Consider the following 27,245-nt stretch of genomic DNA (forward strand, 5'->3'; position numbering starts at 1 on the left):
CATATCATACAAAGTTATGATCAAATATTGACTATATTCCCTGTGCTGTATATTACATCCCTGTGACTTTTTTTAGTACTTTTTCAAAAAAGTATGGAACGCTTCATGAATTTGCACGTCATCCTTGTGCAGGAGATATGTTTATCTTCTCTGTATCATTCCAATTTTAGTATATGTGTTGCTGAAGCCAGCACTGATTTATTTTATGACTGCTAGTTTGTACCTCTTAATTTCCTTCACCTATTCCCCCTAACCCATACTCCTCTCCCCTGTTGTAGCCACTAGTTTGTTCTCTCTATCTGTGAGTCCGTTTCTGTTTTGTTGTATTTGTTCATTTGTTTTGATTTTTAGATTTTCACATATAAGTGAAAACATACAGTGTTTGTCTAAAAATTCTTTATTTTTTTAAACTAATAATCTAAACAAGTGACATACTTGAGACCTTCTTGACTGCTTGCTGCTGCTGCTAAGTCGCTTCAGTCGTGTCCGACTCTGTGCAACCCCATAGATGGCAGCCCACCAGGCTCCCTCGTCCCTGGGATTCTCCAGGCAAGAACACTGGAGTGGGTTGCCATTTCCTTGACTGCTTAGATAGTGACAATTCATTAGAGAGAGATCGCTTGGCTAGAAGTAAGCACGCTCTCTGATCCTCTGTAACTAATTTGATCTGGGCTTGCCTGCCTGAGTCAGGAACACACTTCACCTGTTGTCAGCCATCCCGTGACTTGGCACTGGAGAAGCTCTCGGTCAGCAAAGGGTACTTAGTCAAAACCCTAGACTGAAGAAGTGCCCTGGGAGAACCTGCAAGGCTATCTGACTGCTGTTACACTGATGGAGCAGGAAAGTCACTTTTTGGAGTTCTTTGTACAAATTTATGTAGTTTCTATGCATAACTCAAGAAGCTCTTGCCATCCTCTCTGAGATTCATATAATAACTGAGCATATTTCTTTCACAACTGCCTGGAGCTTGACCAATCCATCCCACTGTGAATTTTAGGACCCTGCCGCAGGCATGATGAAAGAATAACCTCTGGCACAGTAAACCAAGCTGAGTGAGGGACTAACTAGCCTGCTGAGCGGCAGAGAAGTGAATCTGAATTTACTCAGACCCCAGCAGTTAGCAAAACTGCAGACCCAGTGAGGCTCACGCTCGACTCTGTCATCCAAATTCATTCTGCCTTTGCGGGGAAAAAGGAATACAATCTCATGCCAAAAGCATTTAACTTCTGTGAATTTTATCCACCTCCCTGAGATGGACAAACCAGACTATTAGAGAATGCTTCAATTTCTCCAGGCAAGCAGATCATAGGCAAAAATATGTTCATCAATGAAATCTGAGTTCATGTTGTTAATAATAACAAATGAATTGAAGCTTTCTTTAGAAATGACAGTAACTTGAACTAACTCCAGTGATATCCAAATTAAACTGTGTTATATGATATTTTAATCCCAGATGTGTCTAGTATGCGCTTGGTCACATGTGTTTTTCCCAGTGATTTTTTTTCCATTCTCTGGATTTTCCATAGTCAGTGATATTATATAGTTTAAACCTAAAATGAAGTCATCAAAATAGAGTCTCTCCTTGCTTCTGCCTCTTTCTTAACTCTGAATGGAGCACCCTTACTGTTTTGTTATCAAAATGTAGTTGTTCCTATAAAGCAATAAAATTCATAAATGCTAACCGCATTTTGTTATAGCTCTGAACTCGTGTGCAAATGTAACCAGCCCTCCTGAAGGAGACGTTCCAGTGTTTTTACACACGGAGCATATTTCTGTGGGGTTGCCCCACAGCAGATCACTCCATGGAGCCAGCAGCAACACCACCACTATGTAGATAACAGTACTGGCCAGCCCTGTTTAACCAACAACCCTGTCAGGCCTAGCCGCCCTGTTAATGATTATTTTATTTTATGCCTTAAGGGGAGAGGTGAAAGGATGCAAGAGTATGAAATCTGTCTTATAGACTCAATGTCATGGAGAAAAACCAGGGAGGAGACTGGTGCTCCACCCTGTCCCTCTCATCTCAGCCCCCACAGCTGGCAGACAGGAGAGAAAAGAACAAACATCCCGCAGTTTCTCAGAGCTGAAGGGACCCTCTTCCTGGCAGAGGCAGGGAGACCTCAGAGACCTCGGGGAGGGGCGGCTGTGCCCCCATGAGAAGCAGCCTCATGCACCTGAAGTCATCTGCGGTCAGGGACAGTGAACAGTGGCAACTAGGAGAGAGAGAAGTAGTGGAAGTAAGACCCCCAGCCATACCAGCGGAGAGCACCAAGGAGACCCCATCAGAATGAAAATGAGCCTAAGAGCCAATATTTGTTGAATTCTTATTGTCTATCAGACGCTGTTCTAAACTCTTTACATGAACAGTCTCATTTACTAGGTGTTACTATTTTGTTGTTGCTGTTTAGTCGCTAAGTCGTATCGGAGTCTTTTGTGACCTCATGAACTGTAGCCCTCCAGGCTCCTCTGTCCATAAGATTTCCCAGGCAAGAATACTGGAATGAGTTGCCATTTCCTTCTCCAAGGGATCTTCCCAACCCAGGGATCAAACCTGAGTCTCCTGCACTGGCAGGCAGATTCTTTATGACTGGGCCACCAGGGAGGCCCAGATGCTACTATCTGTCACCCCTCCCATTTAGTGAATGAGGAAGTTTAGGCTCCAGTAGACCAAGAATTTTGCACAAGATCACACAGATTGCACATAAATAGTGGAGCCAGGTAAACAAATCTAAGCAATCTGGCTCCAGATCCTCATCTTGTAAAAGACAATTGGAGAAAACACAGCAGAGTTCTATTTCCTGCACATCCAAGTCTCTGGGCTAAGGTTATACGTAGTGTGCCTTAATGCGGGGTTTAGGTCTTCTCAAACTTCTGTCTCTCTAGCACAGAGGTGCGTTTACATGCCAAATCTGAGGCAGGACCTCGATATATAAATAAAATGAGTAAGAGTGGGGCTGTGGGCAAAATGGGATGAAGGGTTGAGATCTTCCTCTTCCACCATCTCCCTCACCTGGCAGAGGCTCCAACCCTCCTGTGACACAATTGGAAAACCAGTATTACTCTGAATTATGAGCTTGAGAGGCAAAAGAAGCACAGCTAGAAGGTCAACAGCAGGCAACTAACCCAAAGGAAAAGGAAGAAATCACCACCTCGCACTCCCCAGCAGTCCCAGAAGTACCTCATCATCCCGGCTCTGACATGAACCATCTCAAGTTTGAGCATTTGAGGGGCCAGGAAAAGGTGGAATTCAGGGCTGGAGCGGAGAGTCAGGAATGAGGCAAATCCAATAAACAGGCAGAGGTGGGAAGCCGAGCCAACCGGGCGCCGGGGCCAGCGGTCTGTGGTGAGTGAGCGGGGCTGCTGGAGGAACAGAGGTGGGAAGCCGAGAGGGAGGCCAGCACAGGGACTCCTCCCGGAGCCGGCGTCCTCTGGCTTCAGGCTGTGCACACACATTACAAGAGACAGAAAGAGCGAGAACTTACCAAGGGCTTTGATACCCATGTTTCTTTTCTTTTTTTTTTTTTTTCTGTGTGGTGGGGCTATAACACACTCCTTCTCCCCCATTCAAATATTGCTTTTTCCTCCCTTACAGTGACATACCACTCAGTGGCTGGCACTGTCAGCCTTAGCAGATACAGAAATGCCTGCTTTGGGGAATCCTAGATAGATGGAATGGGCGGGAGACAGGGAATGGGGGCAGTGGGAGAAAGGTCGAAGAGGGAGGGGATATATGAATACATATATAGTTGATTCACTTCATTGTGCAGCAGAAACTAACACATTATAAAGCAATTATATCCCAAAGTAAAGAGAGTCCCAGACTGTGGACTTAATCCCAGCTCTACCCCGTACTAGGACTTCCCTGATGGCTCAGTTGGTAAAGAATCTGCCTGCAGTGCGAGAGACCTGGGTTCCATCCCTGGGTCGGAAAGAACCCCTGGAGAAAGAAATGGCAACCCACTCTAGTAACCTTGCCTGGGAAATCCCATGGACAGATGAGCCTGGCGGGCTACAGTCCCTGGGGTCACAAGAGTCACACACGACTTAGTGACTAAACCACCATCCCATACTAGCTGTGTAAACTTGGGTAAGTTACCTATCTTCTCAGTGCCTGAGCATCTCGTTCCATGATATATAGATAATAAAAGTACCTACCTCAGAAGGTTGGGAGAAGGCAATGGCACCCCACTCCAGTACTCTTGCCTGGAAAATCCCATGGACGGAGGAGCCTGGTAGGCTGCAGTCCATGGGGTCGCTCAGAGTCGGACACGACCAAGCAACTTCACTTTCACTTTTCCCTTTCATGCACTGGAGAAGGAAATGGCAACCCACTCCAGTGTTCTTGCCTGGAGAATCCCAGGGATGGCGGAGCCTGGTGGGCTGCCGTCTATGGGGTCGCACAGAGTCGGACACAACTGAAGCGACTTAGCAGCAGCAGCAGCAGCAGAAGGTTGTAGTGAGTATGACAGGTTAATACACGTAAGGTAGTCAGAACAAGTCCCTAGCAAAGTTTGAACTAAATGCTGGCTCTTATTGTTCTCTTACTTTGACAGCTTTCATTTCCCTCTTGACTACTTTCTTTTTTCTCTTCTACACTCTTGTTAGTTTCCTATTACTACTCTGACAAATGGCCTCAAATGTGGTGTAAACAATACAGATTTGTTATCTTCAGCTCTGGAGGCCAGAAGTCTCAGGTGGGTTGGCAGGGCTGTTTTCCTTCTGGAGGCCCAGCACCTCGAGGCAGCCTAAATCCCTTGGCTCCTGACCCCTTCCTTACATTAGTCCTACCTTCTAGGAGGGACTCTGTGATCCTCTTGCCTCCCTCTTATAAGAACCCTCTTGACAAGGTTGAGCCCACTCAGGTAATCTAGAATAATCCCCCCATCTCAAAATCTTTAAAAACATCGGCAAAGTTCCTTTTGTCTTGTTAAGAAACATATGTACAGGTTATGGGGATTAAGACTTGGACAATTTACAGGATCACTGGGATTATTCAACATACTAGACATATTTTTCCTAAGCCTAAAGTTGCAGACTGGCAAGACTTAGGAAGACCCAAAGGGAAAAGACAATAACATTAGTAGCTAACGTTTTGAACACTGACTATGAGCCTGGCACTATGCAAAGCGCTTTAGGTACATTATCTTACTAAGGTCTCAAATGCGTGATGTGTGAGTGTTCAGTCATGTCCAACTCTGTGTGACCCTATGGACTGTAGCCCGCCAGGCTCCTCTGTCCATGGGATTTTCCAGGCAAGAATACTAGAGTGGGTGGCCATGTCCTCCTCCAGAGGATCTTCCCAACCCAGGGATCGAACCTGTGTCTCGTGTGTCTCCTGCACTGCAGGCAGATTCTTTCCTGTTGAGCCATCAGGGAAGCCCTAGGTCTCTGAGCAACTCCATAAAATCACTATCTTACAGAAAGGTTAACTTCTTATCTAAAGCTGTACAGCTAGCACATGGCAAAGCTTATGTAAAACCAGGTACATTTGCTTCTAGAGCCCTTGTATTTGACCAAGAGTGCCTTGCCCCTACCCCTTAAGCTATTATAACTGGAGGCACCATGACCACTAGGACGTTGAAGGCTATGCCCTGAGAGGTATACATGCACCCAGGACACAGAGAGACAGGGGTCCTACAGACCCTAGGCTATCAGGTCCACACAGATGATAGAGCTTCAGAACATTTTCCTATACTCAAAGGAGAAAGCTTGGGGTTACTAAAGAGTTTCTTCAAATGCAGACTTGAGCAAAAAAAGCCACGAAGGGACCAGCTGAAGAGGGAAAGTGAAAAGTCTGTTCCTGACCCCAGGCCAACCCTGTGATTCTAGTCAACCTCCCCCAAAGAAGAGAGAACCTCACAGTCTCTCTGGGAGAGACTTCCAACCAAGTCAGATTGACTCAGATCCTCCGAAGCCCTACCAGGAAGTTTCAGAACCCCGGCTGGCCACCAGAATGGTCCCACCCACAGCACAACAGTCGGTATACACCAGGACCAAACCATGCCCTACCTTCTGTTCCACAGCAGTTATGAGAACCATGTGCCACAGGTTTCAACAAGGGTCCAGCAGTTTTACCAACAGCCACAATGAGCAACTCCTTTTCCTATCAGTTCTTTTCACAGAGAATGGCTCGAAACCAAATGTGATTAGCTAAGGTGGAAAAGGGTAAGCTAAACACTTGCTAAGCATGCCAATTACGGTGGTTTAACTAGCCACAGCATTCCAAAACCTCAGTTGCTAAACAATTTTGCCGTAGCCCTATCTGTAATTTTCTAATGAGCCAAGTTCAAGTTATTTGGTTTCACCCCACCAAAAAAGAGCCAGTTGTTTGTTTTCGGTGATGAACCTAAGGGTTGATACAGGAAAGCACAGTGGTCAAGGGAACAGAGTCTGCAGCCAGCCAGCTCTGACTGAATCCTGGCCCTGGCACTTTATTGCTCTGACTTCATGTATGTTACCTAACCTTTTAGTTCCTCTGTTTTCCTGTCTTCAAAGGGGGCATAAAAATAGAAGTCTATATGTCCTTATACAAAATCAGAAGATTTTTGGCTTTGGTAATGGCAAAACAGTACACATGTCATATACTAACTAATGCTGTAGGTGAGATCTATAGCAAACATGTCCATCATTTCCAAAATAAAGAATGTATATATACTTCTTATCAGGTGAGAAAAATTAAGACCATAAGAACCTCATGTCAATTCAGACCAAATTTTGTAGCCAAACTTATGAAAACCAGTTTTGAGAGTTTCTTTTTTAAAATTTTGGAATTGCAGGTAAGGGATAACAGGTCTCTGGCATTTAGCACCTAATGCTGTTGTTAGGATTAAGTGAATTGACAGATATAAAGTACTTAGAATGCAGTGTTAGCAACAACAACCACTGTTATTATTTTTATCTAAATAGACTTAGTAGGGGACCATGAATAGGAAATTGTTAATTTATGACTAAATTTGACTTGGAAATTAGTACTTTGGAGATTAATAGTCATTATGAATATCCCAAGGCAGATATCTAAGATGATGGACATATTATATATCTTCATTCTCCAGTATGGTAGCAACTAGCAACATGTGACAATTAAGCGCTTGAAATGTGACTAATCTCATTTAATTCTAACTTACTCAAAGTTAAATGTAAATAGTCCTATGTGACTTGTAGCTACCCTGACTGGACAGCACAGCTGTAGAGGGCCGGGTTCCAATCTGGCTTATGAAAACCTATTTAAGCCATAATATAGATGAATTACCGTGCTGATTTAAAAAAAAAAAAAAAAACAACACCAAGCCCAAGTCCTGCACCCTGGGAGAAGAGAACACCACGTGATGCTGAAGAGGGTTTTCTCTTTCTTTCTAGACCCTGTAGCTGGCCATTCACAAAGTGCATCTTTGATATCTTCTTCCTTCTCGATTCCCCACTTCCCCATCTCCAGCTCTCCTCATGGAAACCCCACATAATTGGGCCACACGCTTCTCTAAGTCTCCATCAATACCCCTCAGCCTTCTCCAGGAGTACCAGGCTCCCCAGTCACCTGCCCTCCCTCTCCCCAACCAAATTTCCACCTGCTAAGTGCCAAGATTTTAACCAAGCATTTAGAGGAAAGCACCTGGATCATACCAGTTCACATTCTAAGCTGTTACTGCTTTTTCTCTCCTCTTCTCTGCTATGCTACTCCTTCAAACTCAAAGCTCTATATTGTTGTGCTCCCCCAGACCCCTTCTTCCCTCAAGCACAGTGAGACCAGGCAAAGAAAGCAGGAGCCCAGGCTGAAGCAACTGTTATCCCATACAGGCTGACTGTCACCCAGGGGTGGTATGGCAGGGCTGCCAACACACAGGTGCAGAGCAGCCTCACTCTGTGCAAATACCCCCTCTTGCCCAGGCATGGTAAACAGTCCTTGCTCTCTGCTTGAGAAAACAGCAAGCACAATTCTTTTCAACTTTCCATTATTCATTTAAAAGTTTGTAGGTAACAAGTTGTACATTAAATGAATTATTTAAAGTATACAACAAAAGCCCAGAGAAAACTGTAACTTAGAATGGTTGCGAATAGCAAAAGAAAACCAACCACCTTCATTGGAATCTAGCTTCACCACAACCCACTGGAGCATGGAATTTTTAATGACACAGGTCAACCTTGGCGCATATCCAAGGAGCTTATTTTACTAGAAGGACTAGAAGACAGTCCCCTCCAGCTTTTACTTGGTCGCCAGGCTTAGACCAAAGATGATTATTATGCATGACTCCTGGCTGTAAGGAAAATTTCCCCTGTGGGGTTGTAAGTGGAGGACAATTCGAATGGTAAACATTATGCTCTTCTCTGAATCCTCTTCTCCAAAACAGAGATTTGTATTGAAGAACCAACGCCATAGCACTATTTCCAGAGAGGCTTCTAGGTGCAAATACTGTGCCAAGAAAGCCACAGTGAAGTCCTTCAGTAGGTAAAATCAAACATCTACATAAATATTTCTCAATGCTGAGAGGAGAAAAGCCAGGAAGGTAAAATGCTGCAGGCATCAGAGCCTGAGAAAGTTGACTGGGGTATGAGGGAAGGTCTTAAGGCAGCAACAAAACTGGTTAGGATTTAGAGTGATGAAATGGAGCAGAAAGGGCACTCAGGAAGAGCAAAGGATGTTCTAGGTGACAGCACCCCAGGCATTCTTCAGAAAGCATTTGTGAAAATATGGCTGGATATAGCATCCAGAGATAGTCAACCACCCCTTCTCTCCCAGGGCCAACTGGGCCCTGTAAGTGCCTCTACGGGGTTACCTAAATCCAACTCCCACGACAGGCTCTCAAAAATTCTTCCTGGTGGGTTGCAGCACCCCAGGCCTTGGCTGTGCCCATTCTGACAGGGGCCCCACCCTATCCCTACCAGGGGTTCTTAGCAGAAACACAAGGAAATGCACTAATCCTGCAGGGATCTAAAGGACCTAGTGGCAAATTTTGCATGATGCAACCCAAATTAAGAACCATGTGGAAATAAAACTTTTCCATCAAGTGACTCCTATTTAACATCTATTGAGGGTGCTCCCTCTTTAAAATGACGCTGCTAAATCTTTGAATGATGAATGATGGATCTCTCTTACACTGAATAATTAGTTGAGTCAGTTGTACCATCATGACTTAAATACAAGGCAAGGGGGGCGAGGGGAACCATAAATTTACACTGTGCATTTAAATCAGCCACAATGGAGGACTTTTCCTTTTAGGTTATTCATTATCACAGCTCTAGAGGACTTTAATAAAAAAGACGCAGCCATTCTTCTAGTGGCCAGTGAAAGTGAGACCCAGGTCTAATATTCTATTTTCTAGGACTTGATGTAGCTAATCTCTCCAGGAACAATCTCTTGAACACTTTTCCTTGAAATACTGTCGCTAGGGACCGCCTCAGAAAGAGTTTATACTTTTCATCTTTGTACTGCACACACAAAATGCAGTGGAGACCCAAGGCAAACATCTGAAGGGGCGAAGGAAGCCCTTACCAGGGTGTCCTCCAGCCCATGTGAGGCTGGCTCTAGTCCTCTCGGGAGTCGCCTGCCTCAGTTTTCCCCTGGAGATGGGGCGGGGGAGGAAGGACACTCTCCCGCCAGGTACAGCTGGGTGAGGTTGGCTGCCCTCGGCGGCTCTACTGACTGGTTCAGAGATTACAAGCCCCTCTCTCCCCTTCTCCACGCTTCGGGAACCGAGCTCCAGAGTCGCCTCCTCACCTTTCCTCTGCTGGGCGGGCGCGCCAGAGTCCCCAAGTTGCAGCGTCCTTCTGGAACGCGCCTGTCGCTAGCGGCGTCGGGTGTCCCCGCTACTGTGTGTCAGCGGCGGAGCGGATGAGAGGAGCGCGCAGAGCCGGGCAAGTGCCCGGGAGGCAGAGCCCGGGAGGCACAGCCGGGGCGCGCCGCCGCCGCTCCCGCTCGGGGGTCTGCCGCCCCCGCCGCCGGTCCGGCCCCGCGCCGCCCCGTGCGCCCCCGCCCGGCGCCGCTCCTCGCTCCGCGCCCGCCGAGCTCTGCGCGCTGCCCTGACGGCGGCGCGGGCGGCAGCGGGGCCCCCGCCCTGGGCCGGGCTTTCCCAGAACTCGCCCGCCCTGGGTGAGAGGCCGCGAGCGCCGCCGCGGGCCGCCGGGCGGCCGAGAGGAGAGGCCTGAGACGGGCCCGCCCCCGGGCCGCGGGCCGCGCGGAGAAGGCGGGCGCGAGGGGCGGACCCGGCCGCCACCCTGGCCCTGGACGTCGGCCGGAGACCCCCGCCCGGCCTCCCAGGGCCGCCTGGCGTCCGGGCCACAGTGGGAGCTGGAGAGAGTGCGCCGGGGTCGCCCGGCTCTGGCCAGAGAGCCGAAACTCGGTCCAACTCAGGCCGCGGGCATTTATAGTCTCACACCTTCCGCCAGGCGCCATCCCTGCTCGACACACACACGGAAACTGAGGCTCTTGAAGGTTAAATTACTTGACCAAGGTTACTCTGGTAAGGGCAGCACCGAGTCTCCAATGTATTCTGTCATTCATCCAACAACGATTTATTATTGAGCACCACAGTGTGCCCAGTGCTGTGCCAGGCTGAGGAGTTTAGTGACCATCCAAATAGTGACATCCAGGTCTGTGGACTCCAAGTCTAGTGTCTTTTGTAGCTGAAGCCAGCAGGAGGTGTTCAGCGCTGCCAGAAACTGCAGCCTCTGCACCGAGCCTTCCCTGGCCGTTGAAGTGGTTTTTATACCCAACTAGCAGTCAAGAGAGCCAGAGACCTGGAGAAAAACCGAATTATCACACACACACCCCCTTCCCCTAAATCCCTCTCCCTCTTCACCTATTTTAATGGACCAACCTGTTCCATAGGTATGACCCCTCCTCCTACATTCAGTCAAGCCCAGTTCCTGTGGCCCCTACCCCTCCCGTCTGTCCACTCCTTGTACTCCCTCACACCACAGTCATGTTGTCCTTCCTCTTGTGCAACTTTAATCTGTGCAGAAACCTTCATCGGCTCCCTACTGCCTTCCAGACTAACTCCCCGTGACTGTAGGAACCCGACATGGTGTTTCTCCCACTCTGAACCTCTACCTGGAAGGGTCCCACCTCCTCCCACACATTTTCCTCCTGCTCAAGTTTGACCCCTTCTTCAGGTCACTGTTAAAAGTGGCCTCCCATCCTTTGAGCTTCCAGGCGCAGGAGGGGTTGGAGCAAAGAATGCGCAGGAGGGTGCACCGAAGAATTATGCCTTCAAGAAGAGTATGTCAGCCTGGGTCCTTACACTGTTTTGCTGTTTTCTCACCACTAGGATTTTAATGAAAATCAACATTACCTCCTTCCTTGAGAGCTGGTTGTGGAAAGAACCTCTGCAGAAGACGGAGGAAACTTTTTGTTCATGAAAAGCTTGAGATCTTAGCACTAGAGGAATAGGAAGTAGTCACTGACCCCCAACCCATGTGCCTGCACGGTCCTGAGGAGGTGAATGAGGCTCCAGGAAAAAGGAAACATTATTGACAATACACAAGGTAGGCTTTTTATTCAATATACAATTTTTGGATTGTGGTTTTATAATGCATTTAACGAATTAGTAATATCAAACATCATTAATCACCCGGAGCCCTCGAAGGCTTGTCTGTTTTTAAAAAAAAAAAAAAAAATAGGCACACAGGAATTAGATTGTTGCAAACTGATAGATGCACAAGCAGTTAACATGAATCCTCCAAATGAGTCACTTCACTATTAGTAACCAAGGAAAGTCTAGGTCCGTTAGGCAGGAAAGTTATCTGAGTGTGATAATCAATAACCCCCCATTCCTGGAAAAGGCCTTCCCCAATTTTTTGCAAAGAGATTGGGTCCAGATCAATGTCCTTTGCTCGCCCCCTCCATCCCTCTCTAAATGAGACTGGAGGGAGCCGTGTCCCTGAGGCTGCCTCACCGCATTGGAATGTCTGAGCTAACAGTGCTTCCAGAGGGTTCATTGCTCCTCTGAACAGCACTGCCCAGACTTTCTGGAGATTTTAATTCACTCCCCAACCTCGCCAACAGTTGCACACAAGGTGCCTTTTTTACACCCTGCTCTCTGTTCAGTGAAACACACAGACCATCTCAGGGGAACAATGGCTCCATTCAAGACTTTTTCAAAAGTACAGCGTATAACCTCCACACTGTGGGTTGCTGCCAGCCATTATCTGGAGGAAGAAAGACAGTCAGATAAAGTGCTTGTGAATTAGGGGAGCAATGGACAGTTTCCATGGAAAATTCAGTTTCAATAAGCTGAGTTATACATCTTTGTATACAAGACCATTTTGCATAGTCAAAAAACAACAACAAAAACAAAAGCCCCAAGAAATAATGCTGTGGAAGCTATTTAAATGTAGTGCATCTTTGTTTGAAATTCCAGAAGAAAGCACACATCTCTTTTGAACTTGTTACATAATGGCCTCCATTTGATGGAAATTGATTTAAGTTGTAAACGTTGGGCTAGGGAATTTAAGTCGTAAAATCATTTTAAGAAATGGAATCATGTCCCCACTTTCTTCTTCTCACATCCTGTAATTTTTTATGTTGGGGGGGGGTGTCTCTGACTTCATGGTTGTTGCCGCCAGTGGGAGGCCGCAGTCCCCCTACTGCACATATTACAGAAAAAAAGATTGGCCCTTTGCCACACTCAACAAGCCAGCCATCAGTTAACCCATTTATAAACAAACCTTAAGGTTGGGAACTGAGTAGTCAGCACAGGCACAATTGACAAATGTATTGATATTTGTTCAACAGTAGCTAATTGCTAAGCAGAGGAATTTGCCAACAGACTTTTGGGTCAGCTTTGGAAGCCAAAGAAGAACTGAAGGAACAAGGCGGCCCCAAGTTTAGGAATCGCCCATTCCTCTCATTCTAAGTCAATGCATCAGACTGTACGGGGTTTACCAGCTGTCTGCAAATAAGCTAGTGTGTTCAGAGAATGGACACAGAACCCAAAACAAGTTTTCCAGAGTTTTCTCATATGTGACGGTAGAAGTACTAAAGCGGTTTGAGGTTGGTGGAAATACCAGCATATTAGAGCAGTAGGTAGCTCTACTTCTGTGGGGTGATAGGAGTGAGGGTGGAGGAGATCTGTCTCTCAACATGGCCAATATTAGGGGCACAGATCCATGTGGGTCCACTTGAGTTTATAACCTTAATCCATTTCCCAGATGTGAGTGAACCCTTGAGCAAGTTACTTACCTCTTTGTGCCTCATTTTCCTCTTCTGTAAGCTATACCTACCCTTCACAGCGGTTGTGAGGACTAAGTGAGTTAATCTATGTGAAGCACTTAGATTAGAGAAATAAAACTCGGAACTTAATTTTCATTTATATGTATGGTATTTAAAAACTGTGATCTCCTTTGAATATTGCAGATGTCTTGGTGTTTTGACAGAAAGTCCATCCATTTTTTTTTCCCTTGAAATATTCTGGAATCTCATTGTAATATCTGGTTCAGTTGCTATCTGTAAAAGTCAAGGGTAGTTCAAATCATCTCAAGGAGCCATATCTAAAAATTATAAAAGCACAATTAAAAAAAAATTTAACTGTCCTTGAATCCCAAAGCATAGACTTTGGGGCAAGGTTTTAAGGTTTCATATCATTCTGAGTGGTCAAAATGTTGAAGAGAACTCTGGTATGGTTGTGGAATTCAAAGGAAAATAATATTCTTTTGAAAAAATCATCTTTTCGACAAACTTAGTTGAAATAAGTCACTAGGAAAATGGCCATGGCTCCTGGGTGATCCCAAGTGCTGTGAACTGTCCATAGATCATCCGCCTGGTCACCTGTGGAGAGTAGATGACATGGAGCCGGTCTTCACTGGCTATTAATTTGTTCACTGATTCTCCAACTGATATCTTGATGCTGATTAGCTGTGCAAGCCCCCCTGCAAGCTCATTCTTTGGTTTCTCTGCCACTTCTCCTGCCTTAACATTAGCATGTTACTCTCTGCCAGCTCTCCCAGATCCTTTTATTAAAATCATCATTCTGAACCACTCCTTCTGTCAGAAATGATAATAATGATAACAGCGGCTCCAATTGTTTACCATTGTGCTGCTCTTTGATTCTTTTATGCAAAAATATCAATATATTCTGATATGCAATATGCATTTACAATATGCAAATATATGGAGCACCTACTATTTGTCAAGCATTGTATACCAGAGATACAAACAGTGAACACAATAGTCAACAAAGTCCCGGCCTTCATGGTGCTTATATTCTGGGATCCATAGACAATGAGCTATGTAAAAAGTAAAGCATGTAGTATAGTAGAAGGTGATGAATGCTTGAGAAAAGTAAAGCAAGGAAAAAAGACAGAATGCTGCAGGGCTTGGAGAGGATTGCAATTTTAAATAGAATGTCTCAGGTAAGACTTCTTTGAGAGGTAACACTGAAGTAAAGGCTATAGGAAGCAAGGGAGGGTGGAAGACACTGCTTATTTCCCTCTAGTATCTATCCTCCACTTGTTTCTTTTAGGCTGGCACTTCTTTTTCTTCATTCTTATGTTCTAGGGGCAGCTTCCCACCCTGTGCTAGCTGTCTAACCCTGACAAAGACGCTGCGAGCAGTGTATGAAAGAGCATCTCCATCAGCCATAGCTCTGCATGTGTAAAATGTGCTCCACACTTGCCCTCCTGAGCAACTGTACTTTCTCTAAAGTCTGAGTTGCTCTTCTGATTCTTCCCTTCTCCTCTGCCTACCTTTCCTTCTGCTCTCCAAGCCCTTCCTGTATCCTTTCGATCTCTTCTCTTTTCTCTCAAACACTGTCTCTCCCACTAACATGGCTTGTTCGTGTGACTTGTTTTTATAACAGCTCTCTAGGCCTGATTTTATTCATTACTTTAGTATAAATTTTACTAATATAATGAAGAAAGTTGGGAAAACAGAGTCTAAATTACCTTTAACAACATTTACAACCTGCACATAGAGAATAGATATCTTCTCTTCCGAGTTCCATGGACATTTATAAGAATGGGCCAAGAAAAATCTCAAGAAATGCCAGGAAATATATGAGCTATATTCTCTGACTAAAATGCAAGTAAACTAGAAATTAATATTAACTGTTTTAAACCAAAAACATAAACTGCTCAACAGTTAAACCATGTTCTTCTAAATAATGATTGGGTCACATAAGAAATACAAATGATAATTGTAGATTTCTTGGAATATGACAAAAATGAGAATATTATATAATCTAAATTTATGAGATGTGGCTAAATCAGTATTTAAAGGCAAATGTGCATCTTTAAATGTTTTTATTATTAAACAAGAAAGTATAAAAATATATGAACTGAGAATTCAAATGTTAAAAATAAAATGCCAAAAACAATTCCAAGAAAAATAAAACTAAAAAAAAAAAAAGTGAAAATGAAAGCCTAACCAACTAGAAGTTAAATCTAAGAGCTGGTTCTTTGGAAAATGTAAATTGCCTTTGAGGGGAGCATTAAAACAAAGTACACTTCTGTAAAACATAATCAAGAATAAAAGCACTAATAAAATTACAAAAGGGAAACAGAACACTATAATAGATGTGTGATACTTTCCATTATAAAAGAACACCAGGATAAAGTTTGCTGCTGTTGCTGTGCTGTGCTCAGTTGTGTCTGCCTCTGCAACCTATGGACCGTAGCCCACCAGGCTCCTCTGTCCATGGAATTCTCCAGGCAAGGATACTGGAGTGGTGCGCCATTTCCTCCTCCAGGAATCGAACCCCCATCTCTTGCATCTCCTGCATTGGCAGGTGGATTCTTTACCACTAGTGCCACATGGGAAGACCATCATAAAGTTTAAGCTAATCAATTTTTTAAAATCTGCCTTAAATTGATAATATTCTGAGAAATTATATTACCACAATTGGTCCAAGAAGTAGAGAAGTCTGTGTTTCCTTTGGAACACCATTGCTGGGTTCAGAAATTTCTTCCTTACAATTCTTGTTTTCCCAAGTTATTAGCTATAAACCATGTTTGCTCCAGCCTCCATTGCAGCTGGGGCAGTGACCATTTACCCGGCATCATCAGTCAGGCATATGTCTGAGAGATTTAGATTCAAAAGTGAACAATTCAAAGACAGAAATTCTATACAGAATACATTTTGCTGGCAACAATGAGAGCAAACAAACTAAACTTTGGGGGGCATCTGTAAAGCTGGAAGATTGGTGCCAAGGTGGCTTCAGTGCTGGTAGCAGATGGAATTCCCGAAAAGTTGAGTTCCTGGCAATGGTGCTAACTTATAGCTTCCAGTGCCTGGGAAATTATTTGGGGCATTATTCTTGGAAGCCTAGTTTTGAGGCTGACTCTCCAGCTCTCAACAATTCTGCGAGTTACTCAAATTCCTTTTGGTAAATTGCTTTCTTACCTAAGTTAGTTTCTGTTACTTGTAACTGAGAATACTAACACAATAATCAATGAAAAAAAATGAAAGTAGGTAATTAATTGATTAAATGTTTACTGAGTGACTTTTAGTGTAGGAATTGTGTAAGGTACTAGGAAAACAACAGTGACTGGGAAGGATTGACATAATGTCTACCATCATAAAGTTTATAATTTAATGGAGTACTTATCAATGAATCCTTATGCAAAAAAAGGTTTTAGTATGGTATTTTCAAAGTATTTTCACCTGCTACTAGTTAATCAATGTAAAGAGTCTCTGTGGGCAAATATATTTTAAAATGCTGGAGGTTTATAATTCACAGTGACATACTAAAAATTATGAGAAATCCCAAACAAATAACCATTTAAACTCTGTTTAATCCAGAGATGGGGGCTTCCCTGGTGGCTCAGTGGAAAAGAATCTACCTGCCAATGCAGGAGATTCGAGTTGCATCCCTGGGTATGGAAGAGCCCCTGGAGAAGGAAACAGCAACCCACTCCAGTATTCTTGCCTGGGAAATCCCATGGACAGAGGATCCTGGCGGGTTACAGTTCATGGGGTCGAAAAAGAGTCAAACTCGACTCAGTGACAGAGCATGCGTGCCTGCTTCATGTATCTTCATGCATGAGGCCAATCCTAATTTACTTCTTCTTTTAGATGATATGATCATTTTCCTGGATATCTAAAGGACTATGCAAGAGCGAGGATGACTCTGAGACAGTAAAGGAAAGGGATGTACTCTACCAAATATAGAAACTTTTAGACAAAATTATAGGATAAGTTCTCTGTGGTCTCAGAGTGGAAAAGGAGTTCTTTGATGAGGTTCTTTAAAAAGCTAAGGAGTAAGAGAAATTCGGTAAATTTGGCTTTAATCATCTAACCTGTATAACTATGTAATAAGTCGCTTCAGTCGTGTTCAACTCTGTGACTGTATGAATTGTAGCCCTCCAGGCTCCTCTGTCCATGGGATTCTCCAGGCAAGAATACTGGAGTGGGTTGCCCTTTCCTTCTCCAGGGGACCTTCTCGACCCAGGGATCGAACTCAAGTCTTCTGTGTCTCCTGCATTACAGGAGGATTCTTTATCACTGAGCCACCAGGGATGCCCATACGTATAACCACAGGCCCCTTTAACAAAGTTAAAACAAAATCTTAAGATTGAAAGAAAAAAGTTGCAGCATAATAACCAATAAATCATTAGTGTTTTTTAAAGACTGTCTTGAATTCAGCAGGAAAAATAGAAAACGGGCAAATGATATAAACAAGTAATTTATAGAAAATATAAACCTTATTTATAATCTGGAAAAAATAAAAACATTTTAAAATGAGATACTTTTTACATAAAAAAGCTATCTCAGCTACTTGACCGAAAAAGTTTTAAAGTCTGGCAAGAATAAATATTAGAATTATACTGTTGCTGAGAATATAATTTGCAGCCTTGTTGTCAATTACCAAAATAAATTGAAACAAGCCTGAATATATGAAAGTTTGCTGGTGAATGCACTAACACGCTTGTTTTTGTTTACTCGTGACCAAATGCTGTACAATAGCTTATGTGAATAAATTAGATTTGTGAGTTTAAACATGGATATATCTCAAAAATAAAATTTTGAGTGAAAAAGAAAAATTTCAGAATGACCTTTACAGTATGATAGCGTTGCTGTAAATTTGAAAAACAAACAAAATAAGATAATATCTGGTTTATGGGCATATGTGAAATGCAGGTATTGAAAACATGGACAAGATGTGTGCGCATGAACTTCATGATAGGGATTTGCCTCTAGACAGGTAAGAAACTGAAAGACAAGGGTGTAAAAATCATTTCAATTATATCTGTAATGTTTTTGATTTCTAAAAATATTTGAAACTGGACTTTATTAAAACTAAAAACTTTTCTGCCAAACACACTGTCAAGATGGTGAGAAGACAGCCACATATTGGGAGAAAATATTTGCAAAAGATACATCTGCTAAGGGACTATTATCCAAAATATACAAAGAGTTTTTAAAACTCAGTAAGGGACTTCCCTGGTGGTCCCTTAAAGGAAATCAGTCCTGAATATTCATTGGAAGGACTGAAGCTGAAGCTGAAGCTCCAATACTTTAGCCACCTGATGCAAAGAGCTGACTCATTGGAAAAGACCCTGATGCTGGGAAAGATTGAAGGCAGGAGGAGAAGGAGATGACAGAGGATGAGATGGTTGGATGGCATCACTGACTCGATGGACTTGAGTTTGAGCAAGTTCTGGGAGTTGGTGACGAACAGGGAGGCCTGGCATGCTGCAGTCCATTGGGTGGCAAAGAGTCAGACACAACTGAGTGACTGAACTGAACTGGTGGTCCAGTGGCTAAGCCTCCATGCTCCCAACACAGGGGGCCTGGGTTCGATCCCTGGTCAGGGAACTAGATCTCACATGCCACAACTAAGAGTTCAGTGCTGCAACCAAAGATCCAGCAGACTACAACAAAGACCTGGTGCAGCCAGATAAATAGATAAAGATATTTTATAAAAATAAAATAAAACGCAGCAATAAGGAATGAACAACCCAATTGAAAAATGGGCAAAAGGCCTGAACAGACGCCTTGCCAAAGAAGAAATACAGTTGGCAAGTAAGTGTATGAAAAGATGTTCAACAACATTTATCATTAGGGAATTACGAATTAAAACAACGAAACACCACTACACACCTATTAGAGTGGCCAAAACCCCAAACATTGACAGTACCAAATGTTGGTGAGTATGCGGAGCAACAGAAACTCTCAAAGACTGCTACTAGAAATACAAAATAGTATAACCACTTTGGAAGATAGTTTGGCAGTTCTTATAAAACTAAACATACTCTTATCATATAATTCAGCAACTGGACTTCCTGTTGTTGCTTAGTTGCTCAGTCATGTCCAACTCTTTTGCAATCCCATGGACTGTATAGCCCACCAGGCTCCTCTGTCCATAGAATTTCCCAGGCAAGAATACTGGAGTGGATTGCCATTTCCTTCTCAGGGGATCATCCCAACCCTGGGATTGAACCTGCGTCTCCTGCATTGGCAGGTGGATTCTTTACCACTGAGCCACCAGGGAAGCTCACTGGACTCCTTGGTGTATACCAAAATAAAATGAGAACTAATGTCCACATAAAAACCTGCACATCAATGTTTATAGAATCTTTATTCATAGTTAAGAAAACTTGATAATGGCAAAGATATTTTCAATAAGTGAATGGATAAATAACCTGTGGTATAGTCAGACAAAGAGATGTGTTTTAGTGCTAAAAAGTAATGAACTATCAAGCCATGAAAAGATCTGGAGGAACCTTAAATGCACATTACTAAGTGAAAGAAGCCAATCTGAAAAGACTACATGCTGTGTTATTCCAGCTATTAATATATGACACTCTGCAAAAGGCAAGTTGTGAAGGCAGTAACAAGATCAGTGTTTGCCAGAGGTTAGGTGGGAGGAAGGGATGAATAGTTGGGGCACAGAGGGCTTTTAGGGCAGTTGAACTATTCCACATGATACTACAATGGTGAATACATGTCCTTGTATGTTTATCAAGACACATAGAATGTACAGTACCAAAGGTGAACCCTAATGTAAACTGTGGACTTTGAGCAATAATGATGTATCAATATGAGTCATCAGTTAACAAATGTATTCCTCTGGGGCAGCATGTTGATAATGCAGAAGGCGGTGTGCATGTGTGGGGCAGAGTGTTTAGGGGAACCCTCTGTACTTCCTGTTCAGTTTTGCTGTGAACCTAAAATTGCTCTAAAAAAATAAGATTTATTAGTTTAAAGATTATATGAAGCAAATATAATAATATTTGTTGATTCTGAAAGGTGGTTACATAGTATTTATTACTTTCTGTACTTCCTGAGCTTGAAAAATTTCTCAATACCACTAAAAGAAAAAATGAATAGTATGAGCACAAGTATAAACTGAACAAAATGACAGAAAATATGGATTTGAAAATAACCCCAAAAGACATACATGCATATATATAATATACATAGGTGTAATAAATATTAAGGTAAATGCAATAAGCCAGTATGAAAAGGATGGTTTATTAAACAATGCTTTAGGAAAATTGACTGGCTATTTGGAAAACTATCATGTAAGAACCTCACCTCACATACACATCAAGTACATTTCAGGAGAATTAATAACTGAACGTTAAAGTGAAATCATTAATGTAGGGGAGTAAAATAAAATGGAGGTGAATATTTCGCTTGTCCAATTGTGGGAAAGTGCTTTCTAAGTCGAAAAGCATTGAAAGGAATTTTAGTGAACATTTAAAATACATAAATATTTTAAACTTTTGATAGCTAAAGTATTATAAACAAAATACAAAAAACAAACTGTATATTGAGCAGGTAAGATTTTTATAGTCAGAAATGAAAGTAAAACTGAAGCCATGCAACAAAACCTTAGGTATCTCCCCGTCAGCCTTATCCCATCTTCTTACCCAATTGATGTCACTGCACAATTTTTCCTGGTCACTAGGCTTAAAATTTCCAGAAATCTTTAATTCCTCAAAATATTTCTCTCTACCTCCATCAATTAATTGCAAAAATATTTTCAACTGCTACTTATTGAGTATGTGCTATGTATCAATCACTGTATTAGGTGTTTACATACTATGTCTTTTTTAATCCCCAACTCTATAATATTGGCATCATCTCCTCTTCATAGTAAGGATCTAAAATTCAGAGATATGAAGTAATTTTTCTCTAGTTCAGCTGTAGGATGCAGCTCATTAATGGGTCATGAGATCAATTTAATGGCCATGGCTAGCAGCCATTATTTAAGAAATGAGATAAATGAGATAAAATAGAAGAGAAAACATCAGAATACATCATGCATATTAAGGGTAGGAGCTGTTTCATTAACCTTTTTGTGATTTAACATTTTTAAACTGTATTTTTTAATATAAATTTATTTATTTTAGTTGGAGGCTAATTATTTTACAATATTTTAGTGGTTTTGCCATACATTGACATGAATCCGCCACGGGTGTACATGTGTTCCCCATCCTGAACCCACCTCCCACCTCCCTCCCCATCCCATCCCTCTGGGTCATCCCATTGCCCCAGCCCCGAGCACCCTGTCTCATGCATCGAACCTGGACTGGTGATTCGTTTCACATATGATAATATACATGTTTCAATGCCATTCTCCCAAATCATCCCACTCTCACCCTCTCCCACAGAGTCCAAAAGACTGTTCTATACATCTGTGTCTCTTTTGCTGTCTCGCATATAGGGTTATCGTTACCATCTTTCTAAATTCTCTATATATGCGTTAGTATATTGTATTGATGTTTTCTTTCTGGCTTACTTCACTCTGAATAGTAGGCTCCAGTTTCATCCACCTCATTAGAACTGATTCGAATGTATTCTTTTTAATGGCTGGGTAATATTCCATTGTGTATATGTACCACAACTTCCTTATCCATTTGTCTGCTGATGGACATCTAGGTTGCTTCCATGTCCTGGCTGTTATAAACAGTGCTGTGATGAACACTGGGGTACACGTGTCTCTTTCAATTCTGGTTTCCTCGGTGTGTATGCCCAGTAGTGGGATTGCTGGGTCATATGGCAGTTCTATTTCCAGTTTTTTAAGGAATCTCCACACTGTTCTCCATAATGGCTGTACTAGTTTTCATTCCCACCAACAGTGTAGTAGGGTTCCCTTTTCTCCACACCCTCTCCAGCATTTATTGCTTGTAGACTTTTAGATAGCAGCCATTCTGACTGGCATGAAATGGTACCTCGTTGTGGCTTTGATTTGCATTTCTCTGATAATGAGTGATGTTGAGCATCTTTTCATGTGTTTGTTAGCCATCTGTATGTCTTCTTTGGAGAAATGTCTGTTTAGTTCTTTGGCCCATTTTTTGATTGGGTCATTAGTTCTTTGGCACATTTTTTGATTGGGTCGTTTATTTTTCTGGAATTCAGCCGCAGGAGTTGCTTGTATATTTTTGAGATGAATTGTTTGTCTGTTGCTTCATTTGCTATTATTTTCTCCCATTCTGAAGGCTGTCTTTTCACCTTGCTTATAGTTTCCTTTGTTGTGCAAAAGCTTTTAAGTTTAATTAGGTCCCATTTGTCTATTTTTTATTTATTTCTGTTACTCCGGGAGGTGGGTCATAGAGGATCCTGCTGTGATTTATGTCAGAGAGTGTTTTGCCTATGTTTTCCTCTAGGAGTTTTATAGTTTCTGGTCTTACGTTTAGATCTTTAATCCATTTTGAGTTTATTTTTGTGTATGGTGTTAGAAAGTGTTCTAGTTTCATTCTTTTACAAGTGGTTGACCAGTTTTCCCAGCACCACTTGTTAAAGAGATTGTCTTTTCTCCATTGTATATTCTTGCTTCCTTTGTCAAAGATAAGATGTCCATAGGAGCGTGGATTTATCTCTGGGCTTTCTATTTTGTTCCCTTGATGTATGTTTCTGTCTTTGTGCCAGTACCATACTGTCTTAATGTCTGTGGCTTTATAGTAGAGCCTGAAGTCAGGCAGGTTGATTCCTCCAGTTCCATTCTTCTTTCTCAAGATTGCTTTGGCTATTCGAGGTTTTTTGTATTTCCATACAAATTGTGAAATTATGTGTTCTAGTTCTGTGAAAAATACCGTTGGTAGCTTGATAGGGATTGCATTGAATCTATAGATTGTTTTGGATAGTATACTCATTTTCACTATATTGATTCTTCCAATCCATGAACATGGTATATTTCTCCAATTGCCTCACAATGCTGTGTAGGTTTCTGTCATACAACAACGTGAGTCAGCCACGTGTATACACATGTCCTCTTCCTCCTAATCCTGCTTCCCACCTCCCACCCATCCCACCCCTCTAGGTTGTCACAGAGTACTGGGTTGAGTTCCCTGTGTTATACAGCAGCTTCTCACTAGCTATCTGTTTTACATATGGTAATATTTATGTTTCAGTGCTACTCTCTTAATTTGTCCTACCCTCTCCTTCCCCCACTGTATCCACAATTCTGTTCTCTATGTCTGTGTCTCTACCATGTGACTTAGTAATCCCACTATTGCACATATATCCTAAGAAAACCATAATTGAAAAAGATGCATATACCCCAGTGTTCATTGCAGCACTATTTAAGCTTGGACATGGAAGCAACCTAGATGTCCATCGACAGATGGATGGATAAATAGGTTATGGTTACATATATACACTATGGAATATTATTCAGCTGTAAAAAGGAATACATTTGAGTCAGTTCTTGGTGAGGTGGATGAACCTAGAGCCTGTTGTACAGAGTGAAGTAAGTCATAAAGAGAAAAACAAATATTGTATGTTAACACATAAATGGAATCCAGAAAAATGGTACTGATGAACCTATTAGTAGGACAGAAATAGAGGCATAGACACAGAAAGCGGACTTGTTTCATTAACCTTCGATTCAAGAGTATACATATATGAGTATGTGTTTGAGTGAGTGAGTGGGGGTATTTCTGCTGGAAGAAAACATAAACCATTTTTCTTACTGTGTGTCATATTTAGAAAAATTTGAATGTCACAGTTTTACTTAGTATGAGGCCAAATATTCACACCCAGGCTGTGGGTCTCTAAAGCCTATGGTCTTGCAATTCATTTACTGTTCAACCTGGCATTCAAGGCCCTCCATCACCATCACCTTCCTGTCTTATCAGCATTATTCTCTACTTGTTTCATCCAGCCATGGACTTATCATCTTTCTACACTATTTTCTCAGGATGCTCTGTGTTTAAGCCTTGGATCAGACGGTTTCTGCCACAGATCTGCTGTCACATCTACTGGGTAAAAATCCTCCAGAGAGTCACTGTGTCATCTTTTACATGAACCACATAACCACACATTTTCCTATTTTGATTTCAGAGAAGGAGGACCCATTCTTAAAACTAAGATTTATAAGATGCATGCTTTTATGTTGCATTATGCATTGGTGGAAAGTTAAGCAATCTTCAGTACTTTAAGGTTACTATGATGCCATTTAGTTAATCTGTGACAAAGGACCAAGAGTGACACCAGTAGTAGCTAACATTTATTTGCTGTATACCAGGCCCTGAGCTAACTCTTTACAGGCATTGCCCATTGAATCATTAGCCCCATTTTATAGATGAAAAAGTTGAGACATAGGGGTGTAATTTGCCCAAGTTTGCATAGCTAGTAAGTGAAAGATCTACTTTTCAAAGCCGGGCAGTGTTTTTCTGGAACATGCTTGGTTAACTCCAATTACTACACTGCCTCAAAACCAATTTCCCTGAAAGACACTCTGAATGCTTAGTTTCAAGTTCATGAAATGCGCTGGGGAAAGTCTGAGGGCTGGGGGGTTGTTCACATGGGTAGTGCCAGGGGAAAAGCTGCCTTGGAGGGTTGAAGTACATTTGGAATGGGGGTTATGTGATCTGGTGTGAGGCAGCAGCACAGTTGGGATGGAGAACAAGAATTGATACTGAAAGATCCGGGGTCAACTGGTGGGGAAATGGTCCTGAAGGTTAACAGTGAAGACAGGAATCAAAATGGAAAAGTAAGCAGCCAGGGGAAGATTGAGAACTCAGGCAGCAGCCAGCAAGCTCACATGTGGGAAGCTCTTTGCTTGTCCTTGGGGACAAGGGACTTGAAGGTCATCAGCAGTCATGGGGCAGTGTCTCTGGTGGGCCTCACTGGGATAATGCTGGATGCCTTTTCTTTCAAGCAGCTTTCACATGCCAGGCACTCACCCTGAGCCAGGCAGGTAATGTTGTACAGCCACATTCCTTTGAAGAGCAAACACTGCCTTTTGTCATTGCAGTGGGCCTCAATGTGGGATTCAGATGACCTTTCTATCATCTGCCCTCTAAACGTAAATATTTTAGACAGACCATTGCCCTAGTAAGTGAGACCACTTGCTGTGTATTTGTAACTTTACTTACCCAGTGAACTCAGAACCATGGAAGACTGGGCATTGACAAATAATAAATAATAATAGTACATTTTTATCCTGTATCTGCTGTATGAGGGTCTTTTAACATGTTCTCTCCTCTTTTGCCCTAGAAAGAACAAACAAGTTAATCTTCTGAATTACAGGGTGGCGGCGTAGGGGGGGAGGATACTCCAGGTCCTCTCTTTTGAGCTATGCCAGTGCTTCCCAGTTGGAAAGGTATTTCTCAAGACTACTTCCCCTGCATGGAAGGTGATCATTCTATAAGGCAATCAATAGTGAGTTTTGTTGTTGTTGTTTTATAATTTTATTTACTTATTTATTTTTGGCTGTGCTGGGTCTTCATTGCTGTCTGGGCTTTTTCCTAGTTGTGGCAAACAGGGGCTACTCTTGGTTGCAGTGCCCAGGCTCTCATTGCAGTGGCTTCTCTTGTTGTGGAGTGTGGTCTCTAGGGTGCATGGGCTTCAGTAGTTGTGGTTCCCAGGCTCTGGAGCACAGGCTCAATAATTGTGGCGCTCAGGCTTAGTTGCTTTACGGCATGTGGGATCTTCTTAGAACAAGGATCAAACCTTTATCTCCTGCATCGGCAAAAGGATTCTTTATCACTGAGCCACTAGGGAAGCCCAGTGAGTAATGAGTTTTTACCACATCATCCTATTTTATTGATAGTTTCTTTATAACTGCTTTTTTTGCAGTCTTTCATACAATTTTATTTTCTCCCTTCATGGGAGAAATATAATAATATGATATCATATGTGTATGATATCGTAATAAGATATGATATCTTGGTTATAATAATGATACATGATTATGATATGATATCTTGGTTCATGGCTTCTGTCACTCTGATCTTTGCTTCTGTTGTCACATATATTCCTCTGATCTTCCTGTCTCCCTTTTACAAGGGTCCATGGGAAGATCTTGGGCTTGCCTGGATAATCCAAGATAATCTACCCATCTCAGGATCCTTAACATAATTATATCTGCACAGTCCCTCGTTGCCACGTAAGGTAGCATGTCCCTAGGTTCTGGGGGATTGGGAGGTAGATATTGTTGGAGGTCCACTGTTCAGGCATATCTTAACCAGGGAGAATTAGTTTTGGGGCTTCACCTTGTAAAATATAGGTTCTTTTTCAGTCTGATCCCTTGATAGTTGTTCCGATTTACCTTATCTTTGTTCTACTAGTAACTGTGATATTATCATGTAAAAACACAATATGCCAGATACTATTTTGTGTACCTCATACATTTTAACTCGTTGAGTGTAGATTCAGGAAGATTAAGTAATTTAAGTGGCAGAATCAGGATTTGAACCCAGGCAGTTGTTCCCTAGAGTTAATGATTATGTTGTCCTGATCTCTGATGACCCAGCTTCCTCCTGAGTGTCCCAGTGCTGAGAGTGGCTTCTCAGTTAAACCATGTGACATCTCATTACATCTTCCTCAGACTCTGGATCCCACATGCAGACACCAGCATGACCTCTGCTTTGAGCCACGTATACCTTCAGGCAGGCCAGAAGCTGCCTTCACCCTTTGAGCAGCTTTGGATCAATAACCAAATTAGATCTCTGACCCCTCAAAGCCAAGGACCAGCCCTCAACCAAGGTAACTCCACAGAGGATCGGTCCTTGACAACCAGCTGGATGCATTTCTGCAGACTTTACCACAGTATTCAAAAGTATTACTTTTAGAATTGGGAATGTGACTCAGGCTTCTACTTTTTATTGAGTACATAGAAGCAACAGTTAATGCAATTTTGTCTGAACCCTGAGCATAATTCTACTGTCGGAAGAGCAATAATGCTCAGATTTATCAGAGGCTGCAGGCTCTGCCATAGTTCATTAAAGTTTTTCATTATTCATCTATATTAAGCTAAACACATTACATGATGTCAGACAACACAGAGCTGCTGTTCTGATTAAAGACACTTTCCTTAACCCTGAAGACCCTGGATACTTAGTAAACTCTTAGACAGGCTTCAAGT

At 42.5% G+C, this 27,245-nt stretch overlaps 1 protein-coding gene and 1 non-coding gene across 4 annotated transcripts in view; both read right to left on the bottom strand.

Moving 5' to 3' along the window:
- The window catches only part of PLCE1 (phospholipase C epsilon 1), a 359,604-nt gene extending 349,661 nt beyond the window's left edge, over positions 1–9,943 (bottom strand). For 2 of the 3 annotated variants that reach the window (XM_081553501.1, XM_081553520.1), the window contains exon 1: positions 9,710–9,934. The gene's annotated coding sequence lies outside the window, so the exon portion shown is untranslated. Of the gene's footprint in view, positions 1–3,178; positions 3,440–9,709 lie in introns of all 3 variants that reach the window. The other variant, XM_081553509.1, reaches the window with a different exon arrangement.
- On the bottom strand, positions 88–194 carry LOC145539984 (U6 spliceosomal RNA). Its single transcript, XR_014078121.1, has one exon. It is a non-coding gene; the product is annotated as a U6 spliceosomal RNA (small nuclear RNA).
- Positions 9,944–27,245: the final 17,302 nt, after the last annotated feature.

This window comes from Giraffa tippelskirchi, chromosome 2 (assembly GCF_054371585.1).
Source record: "Giraffa tippelskirchi isolate mGirTip1 chromosome 2, T2T-mGirTip1v1.2.pri, whole genome shotgun sequence".
Classification (NCBI taxonomy): Eukaryota; Metazoa; Chordata; class Mammalia; order Artiodactyla; family Giraffidae; genus Giraffa; species Giraffa tippelskirchi.